At 37.7% G+C, this 13,130-nt stretch overlaps 1 protein-coding gene and 1 pseudogene across 1 annotated transcript in view; both read right to left on the bottom strand.

The window, feature by feature from the left end:
• The window catches only part of HDGFL3 (HDGF like 3), a 74,892-nt gene that overhangs the window by 50,235 nt on the left and 11,527 nt on the right, over window positions 1-13,130 (bottom strand). The gene's annotated exons all lie outside the window — the stretch shown is intronic.
• On the bottom strand, window positions 2,775-3,515 carry LOC114903743 (annotated as a pseudogene).

The raw sequence follows: 13,130 nt of genomic DNA, 5'->3' as shown, positions 1-13,130 counted from the left end.
AAAGCACATGAAAACATTCTCAACATGGATAATCATTAAGGAAACACAAATCAAAACCATGAGATATCACTTCATACCCATGAAAATGGCTACTTTCAAATAAACAAAAACCCAAAAAACAAAAACCGCAGAAAATATAAAGTGTTGGCAAAGACACGGAGAAACCGGAACCCTTGTGCACTGTTGGTGGGAATCTAAAATGGTGCAGTCCCTATGGAAAACAGTACGGTATTCCCTAAAAAAAATTAAAAATAGGATTATCACATGACCCAGCAATTCTACTTCTGAGTATATACCCAAAAGAATTAAAGGCAGGGTATCGAAGAGATATGTGTACCCACACGTTTATAGCAGCATTATTCACAATAGCTAAAAGGTGGAAGCATTCTGGGTTTTCATCAACGAATGAATGAAGAAACAAAATGTGGGATATACATGCAGTAAAATATTATTCAGCCTCAAGAAGGAAGAAATTCTAATACATGCTACCACGTGGATGAACTTTGAGGACATTATGCTAAGTGAAATATTCCAGTCACAAAAAAGACATGTACTGTATGATTCCACTTATATGAGGTACACAGACAAGTCAAATTCATAGAGACAGAAAGTAAAATGGTGGCTGACAAGGTTTGGGAGTAGAGGAGAATGGGGAGTTATTGTTTAATGGGTACAGTTTCAGTTTTGCAATACGAAAAAGTTCTGAAGATGGATGATGGTGATGGTTACACAACAATGTGAATGTACTTAATACCAATGAATTGTCCACTTAAAAATAGTAAATTTTATGTTATGTATATTTTAACACAATTAAAAAGAAAAAATTACAATTAGCACATAAATAGCTCATCCTAAGACTGGTTTTAAACCCTTTTCTTACCTGAGCCTTAAATTTTCTAAATTAAATATGGGTTTCTGTCTAACTGTCAAAATGGTTAGAGTGAATTCCGTATTTTCTTTCACTTCTCCCTCTCATCCTACGCAGGTGAGTAAAGAGGGCAATGGATTGTACTGCAGTTCTTCCTACTAACTTGCTCTGTAACTCTGAGAAAGTCACTTGGTCAAGAAGTTTAATGCATTTTAGTTTTCTCATCCCTCCCCTCAAAGTAACAACACTGGAAGTCATCTTAAATCTTATGTCTCAGAAGGTACTATCACTAAACTTTCCATTAACGACTTCAAAACTGACTGCAGGGAGGCAGGAACCAAAGCACAAAATGTAAAGGAAGGTCCATTCAAGATGCAGTGTTCTCTCTCTATAACAGTTAAATTGTGTTAAGTCCTATTACAAATAATAGGACAATAAACAGTTCTAAAAACTACATTTCAAAAAAAAAACTACATTTCAATGTCCTATAACCAAAAAGGGCTGAAACCCAGCCTTTTTGTAAGGAAATGCCAATAAAAAATGTCTCTATTCTCTTTTTCATGTTCCTTCTGGGTTGGTCAGTTTTATTACTTGTTCATTTAGTCTAGCTGCCTTGTTGATAGGAAAATCTTCTCATCACTTTCTGCACACATCTCACTTTTATTCTTTTCCTTTATGCATCTACGGTTCTCTTCCTTAACCTATCTCAAGCTTTTTCAAGGTAAGGTCATGTCTCATTCATTTTTGTAATGTTAAGTCTATCAAGTCTATCATGGAGACTAACCCAGAGTATATACTCGATGGACACTTAATGGGAATATGATGATGGAACCCAATTCACACAGCCCCGCTTTCACAAGGAAATAACTGGAAATTAAAAAGACGAAAGTTTCAATGACAGAAATTAAGAATGTTACACAACAAACTGTTTAAAACCAGGAAGCATTTCTGCTAACCAAAAAAAGTAGATAAAATCTTGAGGAAGTCTGTTAACAAAGAGTGGAATAGGGGAAAATCTCCCAGGGGTGGTCAAAAAACATTAAGCTACATATATACTGTTTATACAATTTACATCTTAAAACAGGAAGAAAAGTTATGAGTAAAAGGCTGGATAAAGACACAACAGCCAAATCTATACAAAAATAAAAGCATGTTACAAGTTACAAGTACCATAACTTACAAGCTGAAAAAGTATGAAATGGTAGAGTGGATCATTATACATATATTTTTTGTAATTTCCCCAGTTTATTTGAAAACAATCTTTTCTGACATATATTCATACGAATTTTAGATCAGTCATCTCCAAGTGTACAGAAATTACCTATATTTGACTATAAACTAACCACTGATAAAAGAATACTTAACATATCAATATTTAAGCATTCCAATATAAAAGGACTTTTTCCAACTTATTATTTTTTTCCTACCTAAGCTGATCTATATTTGACATTCAGGTTAATTATCTGCATGTAAAAGCAGGTGCAGTCCTCAAACTAACCTAAGGTAAACCAGCACACAAGTGTCCTTCTTCCCGGACATAATTACATTTCCAGAGGCAAAGTGGTTCAAATGGGAACAAATAAGCTAACTTCCTTATGAAATAAACTAGACAGACACAAACTAAGGAGTGAAGGTGCTAAAGATAAATCCCACAAATCTTCCTCCTTCCTGTCTTGTCAATGCACAAGTGTGCACTGTGAGCGTGTATGAACACTTCTCACCAACATCACTGGACACCAGGCCCTGGCATCAACAGGTAGTGCAGGGCAGGGGGCCCCGTCCACACAGAGGGAAGACGTAGTGCAGATTCTTGGAAGTGTCGATGGGCTCAGATGCTAATGGGCCTTACAGTGATGTTTTACTTCATTATGTTCTATTTTATTGCTCTACTATTTTGTCTGTTCCACTATTTTTGTAGCTGGGGTGAAGTGGGAGGTTCAACTAGTCTAAGAACATTTACCCCATAAACTGTCTGAATCAAAAATTTTATTTATTCTTCCACCAAACACAACAACTGATTTCCATCTACAATTATTTTTTAAGGTAGGAAACAGTGAGCCAACTGAAGAAAGGGCTGCGGCCTTGGCTAGGGAATGGTGACACTGTGTCGCTCGACTGAGAATGCAGGCCTATGGGGACGAGCCTGGGCCACAGCAGGACTGGACCTGGGTCAGTGAACCCTCTCCAGCAAGGCTCTGCAGCACTGCACACACTGGTGGTAGACGGTCTCAAAGTCAGCATCCTTACCATAATAAGGATCTTCAATAATGAGCTGTTCCTGTGGCTCCTAGCTCCCAAGTATTCAATTCTCACTCTGCAGTTTTTAACTTGATTACTTTTCCTATTCACATCTCTCAGGTTGCTTTCATCCATACATAGTATATAATCAAAAGTGGCAAAGACTTCTTTGGTAACCTGCCAGGCAACGTGACTCATGGGGATAACCACGCTTCTTCATGCAAGCCTGCCCCCGATAATCAGGAGGGTTTCCTAGTTCATACGTGGACACTGCTGCACTGTTTATCCTCCAAGTATCTGAAATGTTTTGATCAGTTACAAGTTTCCTGAAAACTGCTTCTGCAATGGGCGATTGACAGATGTTACCCAGACACACGAACAGCACTGACTTGGTCACCCGTATGGCCATCTTCCCGTGCACAGAGAGGCGCCCACTTGGATCATTATATTCTGACAAAAGGTACACTACCCTGGAGTTATAAGTCCTAAACATTTATGTGGCAAGTGAAGCCCTGAAATTTCCTAAATAGTCAAAAATATTGTGAGAGATATGTAGAAATATAATAGATATGGTAGCTATACTTCTGCATCTCTAAATATTGACTGCTACAGAAGCCTTCTTTTTAGGAATACAAAGAACACTTTTAAAAAGTTGATCACGGGGACTTCCCTCGTGGTCCAGCGGTTAAGACTCTGCATTCCCAATGCAGGGGGCCTGGGTTCAATCCCTGGTCAGGGAACTAAATCCTGCATGCTGCAACTAAGACCCAGTGCAGCCAAATAAGTAAACAAATAAATAATTTTTAAAAAGCTGATCACATATTAAAAGAAAACTCAAATTAAAAATTAGTTTAAAAGGCTACATACTCTGATAACAAGGTAATCATGCTAAAAAAACAAATTTAAACATTGTATAAAAACTTTTTTTTTTTTTGCGGTACGCGGGCCTCTCACTGTTGTGGTCTCTCCCGTTGTGGAGCACAGGCTCCGGATGCGCAGGCTCAGCGGCCATGGCTCACGGGTCCATCTGCTCCGTGGCATGTGGGATCTTCCCAGACCAGGGCACGAACCCGTGTCCCCTGCATCGGCAGGCGGACTCTCAACCACTGTGCCACCAGGGAAGGCCTGTATAAAAACTTTTAACCAATGATAATTTCTAAAATTATCTCCTAAACATCTCTTAGGCCAAAAAAGAAAAGAAAATCACGATTAAAATCTATATTGAAAATGATTATAAAACACCAATTACCCAAATCTACATGTTGAAGCCAAATCTGACCTTAGGAAAACTAGCTTTAAAAATTTTCATTTTCAAAAAGAATTTCAAAGGAATTTCATGACTTTTGAAATAGAAGTAGTGAAGATGAAATCAGAAATTCATGATGTAAGGGGAAAAAAATAGGAGAACTGATTAACCAAAAAAAAAAAAAAAAAGGGAAAAATAAAAACCAAGAGCTAGAGTTTTGGTGAAAAAATGACAATAAAGCTGACACATCTTTGGCAAATCTAAATACAAAATTTTTTTTAAATATATAAAATTAGTAATGAGATGTAACTACAGTGACTGAGACTAAAAATTATAGTAGAATGATATATATATATATATATAAAATCTACACTAGAAGGTTTACTATATCTATGAAATAGACACTTTTCTAGGAAAATAAAAATGGTAGAATTGACTCAAGAAGAGTGGAATATGTGAATAAACCAATAACCATGAAATTGATTTAAAAGATGCCCGAAAAAACCCTCAAAAAGTTTCCAGGCCTGAAGTGGTTTTAAGGTCTTTCAAGTCTTGGAAACAGACTTGCTTGCTTGCTAAATAGAAATTATTTTAGGGACTTCCCTGGTGGCGCAGTGGTTAAGAAACCGCCTGCCAACACAGGGGACACGGGTTTGAACCCTGGTCCGGAAAGATCTCACATGCTGCAGAGCAGCTAAGCCCGTGCACCACAACTACTGAGCCCACATGCTGCAACTACTGAAGCCCGTGTGCCTAGAGCCCGTGCTCTGCAACAAGAGAACCCACCGCAATGAGAAGCCCGCACACTGTGACCAAGAGTAGCCCCCGCTCGCCACAACTAGAGAAAGCCCACATGCAGCAATGAGGACCCAATGCGGCCAAAAATAAATAAACAAAAATAATTTTTAAAAAAATAGAAATTATTTTAGGGCATCTAAAACTTGGAAAGCTTACCACACATTTTACCAAATCAGCAAAGCTGCTAAAGAAATCAGACAAAAGACTTACTACAACAGACAGAACTGAAAGGAGAATAGGCAATTCAACAATAATAGATGGAGACTTCAATACCTCACTCTAAATAACGGATAGAACAACTAAACTAGACAGAAGATCAAAAAGGAAACAGAACACACTATAAACTAACTAGACCTAACAGACATCTATAGAACACTTCACTGAATAGCAGCAGAATACGCATTCTTCTCAAGTGTACATGGAGTGTTCTCCAGAATAGAACATACATTATTAGGTCATAAAACATGCTTCAATGAATTTAAAAGGACTGAAGTCGTACAAAGTATGTTCTCTGACCACAAGGTAATGAAATTAGACATTACTAATAAAAGGAAATTTGGGAAATTCACAAATATATAGAAATTAGCACACTGCTGAATAAACAATTGGCAAAGGAGAAATCACAAGGAAAATTAAAATTACTTGTAGGTGAATGAAAACATAAACATAATATACCAACACTTATGGGATGCAGTGAAAGCAATGTTTAGAGAGAAATTTATAGCTATGTACACCTATATTAAAAAGGAAGATCATGGGGCTTCCCTGGTGGCGCAGTGGTTGAGAATCTGCCAATGCAGGGGACATGGGTTCGAGCCATGGTCTGGGAAGATTCCACATGCCACGGAGCAACTGGGCCCGTGAGCCACAACTACTGAGCCTGTGCGTCTGGAGCCTGTGCTCTGCAACAAGAGAGGCCGCGATAGTGAGAGGCCCCCGCTCGCCGCAACTAGAGAAAGCCCTCGCACAGAAACGAAGACCCAACACAGCCCAAAATAAATAAATTAATAAATAAAATTTAAACTGTTGATTCATTCATGTAATTTAAAGAAAAAAAAAAAAGGAAGACCACAAATCAATAACCTAACATTCTACCTTCAGAAACTGGAAAAAGAATAGCACACCAACTTAAAGCAAATAAAAGGAAGAAAAAAATACAGATTAGAGTGGAAATAAGTAAAATAGACAATAGAAAAATACAGGAAATCAATGAAACCAAAAGTTAGTTCCTTGACAAGATCAATAAAATTGACAAATCTTAGGCTAGAATGACTAAGAAAAAAGAGAGAAGATTCAAATTACTAAAATCAGGAACGAAAAGAGAACATTACTACTGACCTTACAGAAATAAAAAAGGCTATCAGGGAATAGTATGGGTAACTGTATGCCAACAAATTAGATAACCTAGATAAAATGAACAAATTCCTAGGAAGGCACAAACTATTGAAACCCACTGAAGATGAAATAGAAAATGTGAGTAGAGCTATAATAGGAGATTAAATTATTAAAAAATACCATAAATAATAATAAAAAAACTACCACAAAGAATCTAAAAAAGCGCAACTCATAGAAACAAGAGTAGAATGATGGTTGCTAGGGACTGGAGGGTAGGGTAAATTGAGAGATGTTGGTCAAAGGATACAAACTTCCAGTTATATAAGATGAATAAGTTTTGGGGATCTAACATACAGCATGGTGATTATAATTAACAATACTGTATAGACTTGAAAGTTGCTGAGAGTAAATCTTAAAAGTTCTCACTACAAAAGAAATGGTAATTATGTGAGGTGACTGAAGTGCTAACTAACCCTACTAGCGTAATCACTTTATTATGTGTATCAAATCAGCACATTGTACACCTTAAATTTACACAATATTTCATGTCAGTTAAATCTCAATAAAGCTGTTTAAAATAAATTAAAAAAAAACACCCACAAAGAAAAGCTCAGGTCCAGATAGCTTCATTGGTGAATCATACCAAACATTTAAAGAATTAATACCAATCCTTCACAAACTCTTTCAAAAAACAGAAGAGGAGGGAACACTCCCCAACTCATTTTTTGAGGACTGTATTACTCTGATACCAGGATCCCAGAAACAGACATCACAAGAAAACAGAACTATAGATCAGTATCACTTACGACTATAGATGCAAAAATCTACAACAAAAATACAGATCTCCCTCAACTTATGATGGAGTTACATCCCAATAAACCCATCATAAACTGAAATTATCATTAAGACAGAAATGCATTTAATACACCTAACATACAGAATATCATAGCTTAGCCTAGTCTACTTTAAATGTGCTCAGAACACTTAACTTACAGTTGGGCAAAACAATCTAACACAAAGCCTATTTTATAATAAATGTTGAGCATCTCATGTAATTTATGGAATACCATTCTGAAAGTGAAATACAGAATGGTTGTATGGATACAGAATGGTTCTAAGTGTACTGGCTGTTTACCCTAGTGACAGTGTGGCTGACTGGGAGCTACGGCTCACTGCCACTGCCCAGCATCAGGAGAAAGTATCTTACTGCATACCGCTAGCCTGAGAAAAGATCAAAATTCAAAACTTGAAGTGTGGTTTCTACTGAATGTGTATCACTTTTGTACCATCATGAAGTCGAAAAATTATAAGTTCAACCGTCATGTGTCAGGGATTCTATTTCTTATTAGCAAACAGAATCCAGCAATGTATAAAAAGAATTATGCACCATGACCAAGAAGTTTTATTCCAAGAATGTGAGATTGGTTTAACACACAAAAATCAATCAATATAATACACCATATTAATAGAACAAAAGACAAAACATCACATGGTTATCTCAATAGATGTGGGAAAAGCATCTGACAAAATCCAACATCCTTCCATGATAAAAACATTCAACAAACTAGGAATACAAGGAAACACCCTCAACCTGATAAAGGGCATCTAAGAAAAACCCACAGCTAACATCATACTTAATTGTGGAAGACTAAAATTTCCTGCATAAGATAAGAAACAAGACAAGGATGTCCACTTTGACCACTTCTATTCAACATTGTACTGGAGGTTCTAGTCAAGGTCATTAGGCTATATGAAATGTAAAATGGTATAACAGCTTTGGAAAAGAGCCTGGGAATTTCTCAAAGGGTTAAACAAAGAGTTACCATATGACCCAGCAATTCCATTCCTAAGTATATACCCAAGAGACTGAAAACATTAAATCCACATAAAAAGCTGTATACATATGTTCATCGCAGCATTATTTATAACAGCCCAAAGTGGGAATGACCCAAATACCCATCAGCTGATGAACAGATAAACAAAATGTGGAATACCTATGGAATGTTATTCAGACATTAAAAGGAATAAACTACTGGGACTTCCCTGGTGGCACAGTGGTTGGGGATCCGTGCTCCCAATGCAGGAGGCCTGGGTTTGATCTCTCATCGGGGAACTGGATCCTACACGCATGCCGCAACTAAGAATTCCCATGCCACAACTAAGGAGCTAGCGAGCCGCAACTAAGGGGCACACCTGCTGCAACTAAGGCAACTAAGGGGCAAACCTGCTGCAACTAAGACCTGGCACAACCAAATAAATAAATGAATATTAAATAAATAAATAAAAGGAATAAACTACTGATACACGCTACAACATGGATAAACTTTGAAAATATTATGTTAAATTAAAGAAGCCAGACATAATTGGCCATATATTCTTTTTTTAAAAATAAATTTATTTGGGCTTCCCTGGTGGCGCAGTGGTTGAGAGTCCGCCTGCCGATGCAGGGGACACGGGTTCGTGCCGTGGAGCAGCTGGGCCAGTAAGCCATGGCCGCTAAGCCTGCATGTCTGGAGCCTGTACTCCGCAATGGGAGAGGCCACAGCAGTGAGAGGCCCGTGTACCACACACACACACACAAAATTATTTATTTATTTATTTATGGAGGGCTATGTTTGGTCTTCATTGCTGTGCGCGGGCTTTCTCTAGTTGTGGCGAGCAGGGGCTACTCTTCATTGCAGTGCGCAGGCTTCTCATTGCGGTGGCTTCTCTTGCTGTGGAGCATGGGCTCTAGGTGCGTGGGCTTCAGTAACTGTGGCACGTGGGCTCAGTAGTTGTGGCATGCGGGCTCTAGAGCACAGACTCAGTAGTTGTGGTGCATGGGCTTAGTTGCTCCACAGCATGTGGGATCTTCCCGGACCAGGGCTCGAACCTGTGTGGTTAAGAATCCACCTGCCAGTGCACCATCAGGGAAGTCCACCACCAGGGAAGTCCAATTGGCCATATATTCTATGATACCTCCAAATGAAATATCCAGAATAAGCAAATTCTTAGAGACAAAGTAGATTAGTGATTGTCATGGATTGGGGGTAAGGATGGATGATGACAGACTGCTTAATGGGTATGCATTTCCTTTTGGGGTGATAAAAATGTTCTAGAATTAGCAATGGTTGTACGGCATTGTGAATATAATAAAAACTACTGAACTGTATAACTTAAACAGGTGAATTTTATGTTACCTAAATTATATCTCAACAAAAAGAGAAATGTATATACAATAGTCCCCCATTATCTGCAGTTTCATTTTCTGTGGTTTCAGTTACCTGTGATCAACCATGGTCCAAAAATATTTAATGGAAAATTCCAGAAATAAACAATTCATAAGTTTTAAATTGCATGCCATTCTCAGTAGTGTTAGGAAATCTCAAGCCATCCTGGAGTGGGACATGAATTATCCCTTTGTCCAGCATATCCTACCTGTTAATAACTTAGTAGCTGTCTCAGTTATCAGATCAACTGTTGCAGTGCTTGTGTTCAAGTAGCCTTGATTTTACTTAATGAGGGCTGCAAAGCGTAAGAGTAGTGATGCTGGCAATTTGGATATGCCAAAGAGAAGCTGTGAAGTGCTTTCATTAAGTGAAAAGGTGAAAGTTCTCAACTTAATAAGGAGAGAAAAAATACCATTTGTTGAAGTTGCTAAGATCTACTGTATGAAAGAATATTCTATCCATGAAATTGTGAAGGAAAAAGAAATTCATGCTAGTTTTGCTGTTGCACTCCAAAATGCAAAAGTTATGGCCATAGTGCATTATAAGTGTTTAGTTAAGATGGAAAAGGCATTAAATTTATACAATAAGATATTTTGAGAGAGACCACATTCACGTAACTTTTATTACAGTGTATTGATATAACTGTTTTATTTTATTATTTATTTAATATTTTACCATGCCTAATTTATAAATTAAACTCTATCATGGGTACACAGGTATAGGAAAAAACGTATACATAGGGCTCAGTATTATCTGCAATTTCAGGCATTCCACTGGGGGTACTGTAATGTATCCCCATGGATAAGGGGGGGTTACTGTACTGAAACAAAGTAAGGTGTATTCCAGGTATACAAGTACAATTTAATATTTAAAATATATAATTAATAACAAGGCCAAAAGAGAAAACTTACAAAACTATTACAATTTGACAAAATTTAACTTTGACAAAATTTAACTTCCATTCTTGATAATTCTTAGAAAAATAAGAATAAAAGAATACATCAATGGAAAACAGTATGGGGGTTCCTTAAAAAACTAAAAATAGAGTTGCCACATGATCCTGCAATCCCATTCCTGAGCATATATCTACAGAAAACTATAATTCAGAAAGATACGTGCGGGCTTCCCTGGTGGCGCAGTGGTTGAGAGTCCGCCTGCTGATGCAGGGGACACGGGTTCGTGCCCCGGTCTGGGAAGATCCCACGTGCCGCAGAGCGGCTGGGCCCGTGAGCCATGTCAGCTGAGCCTGCGCGTCCGGAGCCTGTGCTCCGCAACGGGAGAGGCCACAACAGTGAGAGGCCCGCGTACCGGGAAAAAGAAAAAAAAAAAAGATACATGCACCCCAATGTTCACTGCAGCACTATTTACAATAGCCAAAACATAGAAACAACCTAAATGCCCACTGACAGATGAATGGATAAAGAAGATGTGGTATATATATATAATGAAGCATTACTCAGCCATAAAAAGGAATGAAATAATGCCATTTGCAGCAACATGGATGGACCTAGAGATTATCATGCTAAGTAAGTCATCATGCTAAGCAAGTCAGATAAAATACCATATGATATCACTTACATGTGTAATTTAAAATATGACACATGAACTTACCTACAACACAGAAACAGACTCACAGTCCTAGAGAACAGACTTGTGGTTGCCAAGGGGGAGGGGGGCTAGGGAGGGATGGATTGGGAGTTTGGGGTTAGCAGATGCAAATTATTGTACATAGAATGGATAAACAACAAGGTCCTACACAGGGAACTATATTCAATATCCTGTGATAAACCATAATGGAAAAGAATATGAAAAAGTATGTATATATAGGTATAACTGAATCACTTTGCTGTATAATAATTAACACATTGTAAATCAACTATACTTCAATAAAATGAATTTAAAAAAAAGGAATATATCAACATTATGTGGACCCCAGCTGTCATAAAATTTTATCATGTTCTGAAATGTGCACAAATATAACGGTACTATTGTAACAATACATTATAAAACCAAGATAAATTAATATATTATTAAGTAGAAATAAAATGACACCAAAAAATCTAAATTAATAATTTAATGTCATACTGTTTTGTTGGAATTACATCCTGTTTACAACATGAATATGCCTCAGGTTCTTTTGTGTTTAGCACTCTTACGCTGCCCTGGGCTGTATAATGAATCAAATTTCACAGTATTTTTCTCTATCAGAACTACCACCAGGCCTCCATTTACACAGCCCATCTTGACATCATTAGGTGATCAATAAGATGTTGGAGGCAAAGAATAAGGAGCATCTAGGATAATTTGAGGTCTTTGTTTTTGGGGGTGACTGGCTAAATAGTAATCTTTAAGTAAAACAGGAATACTTGGGTTGGGAGGGGTGGCTAGATTACTTTTGATGATGAATTTGTGGTACCTGAGGGACAGCTAGATGGAGCTGTCTAGTAGGTAAACGGATGTATGGATTTGAAGCTCACAATAGTAAGTCTGGGCCTGAAACAGAAATTTAGAAGAATGGTGGCTTGAAGCCAAAGAAGAACCTGTACAGGTATGGTTAGAGAAGCAGAAGAATCTTTCAAAAGAAACACAGGAGGGAAGTCAAGAGAAGAGAATTTTTTAATAGCAGTGTTAATTTCCACAGAGGCAACAATTAGGATTGAAATGAATTCTATTAATTGGCAGGTGATGGTGACTTCTGGGAGAGGGGTGAGAAAGAGACAGTAAGGTCAGTTATTTAAAGAAGCTTGGCTTCCAAGGAAAGCAGAGAGAGCAGTGCCTGGAAGATAGGAGAGATTATTCTTTCTAGTCTGAAGAGAGAAAGTCAGTGGAGGGGAAGAGGCTGATGACTTCAAGTCTATGAGAACAAAACTTTGTTTAGGTTACCTCTCTACCCCCAGCATCTATTAGGGTGTTAGTGTTTGGGACATAGCAAACACTCAAAAATATCAATATTTGCTGAATGTTGAATGAAGAAAGGAAAAGGGTGGGGTCAAGCAAGAAGGGGAGGGTCTTAGTAAGGAGGATGGGGAAGAGGCGATGGAGAGGGAAAAAAACATTTTTTGATCATCCGTTAAACTTCAGATTCTTAAAAAAAAAAAACAAAAAAAACCCCTTCAGATTCTTTATGTTCAAAATCCTTGAAATAACCCTGAAAAGAAGGCATTATTGTCTCCATTTTACAGTCCATCAAAGCAAAGAGATTAGGTACCCAAGGTCATTCATCTGTTGAGGGATAGAGACAGCAGACACAGCTTTATCTGCACATAAAGCTCCTGCTCTTCCACTGCACCTTGAAAATGAACATATAAAATATGAAAGTAAAATAATTTGCTGAAAATAAGGGGAAAGAGGTTGAGTTGGAAGAGGGTAGTAAAAATATCTACTAACACCTGAGGAGGATGGACAAGGAACTGACCCAGGTCAAGTAAAAGGAGTG

This window comes from Monodon monoceros, unplaced genomic scaffold, assembly GCF_005190385.1.
Source record: "Monodon monoceros isolate NGI ecotype Baffin Bay Population unplaced genomic scaffold, NGI_Narwhal_1 Super_Scaffold_21, whole genome shotgun sequence".
Classification (NCBI taxonomy): domain Eukaryota; kingdom Metazoa; phylum Chordata; class Mammalia; order Artiodactyla; family Monodontidae; genus Monodon; species Monodon monoceros.
This window is presented reverse-complemented; position numbering and strand designations above follow the sequence as displayed.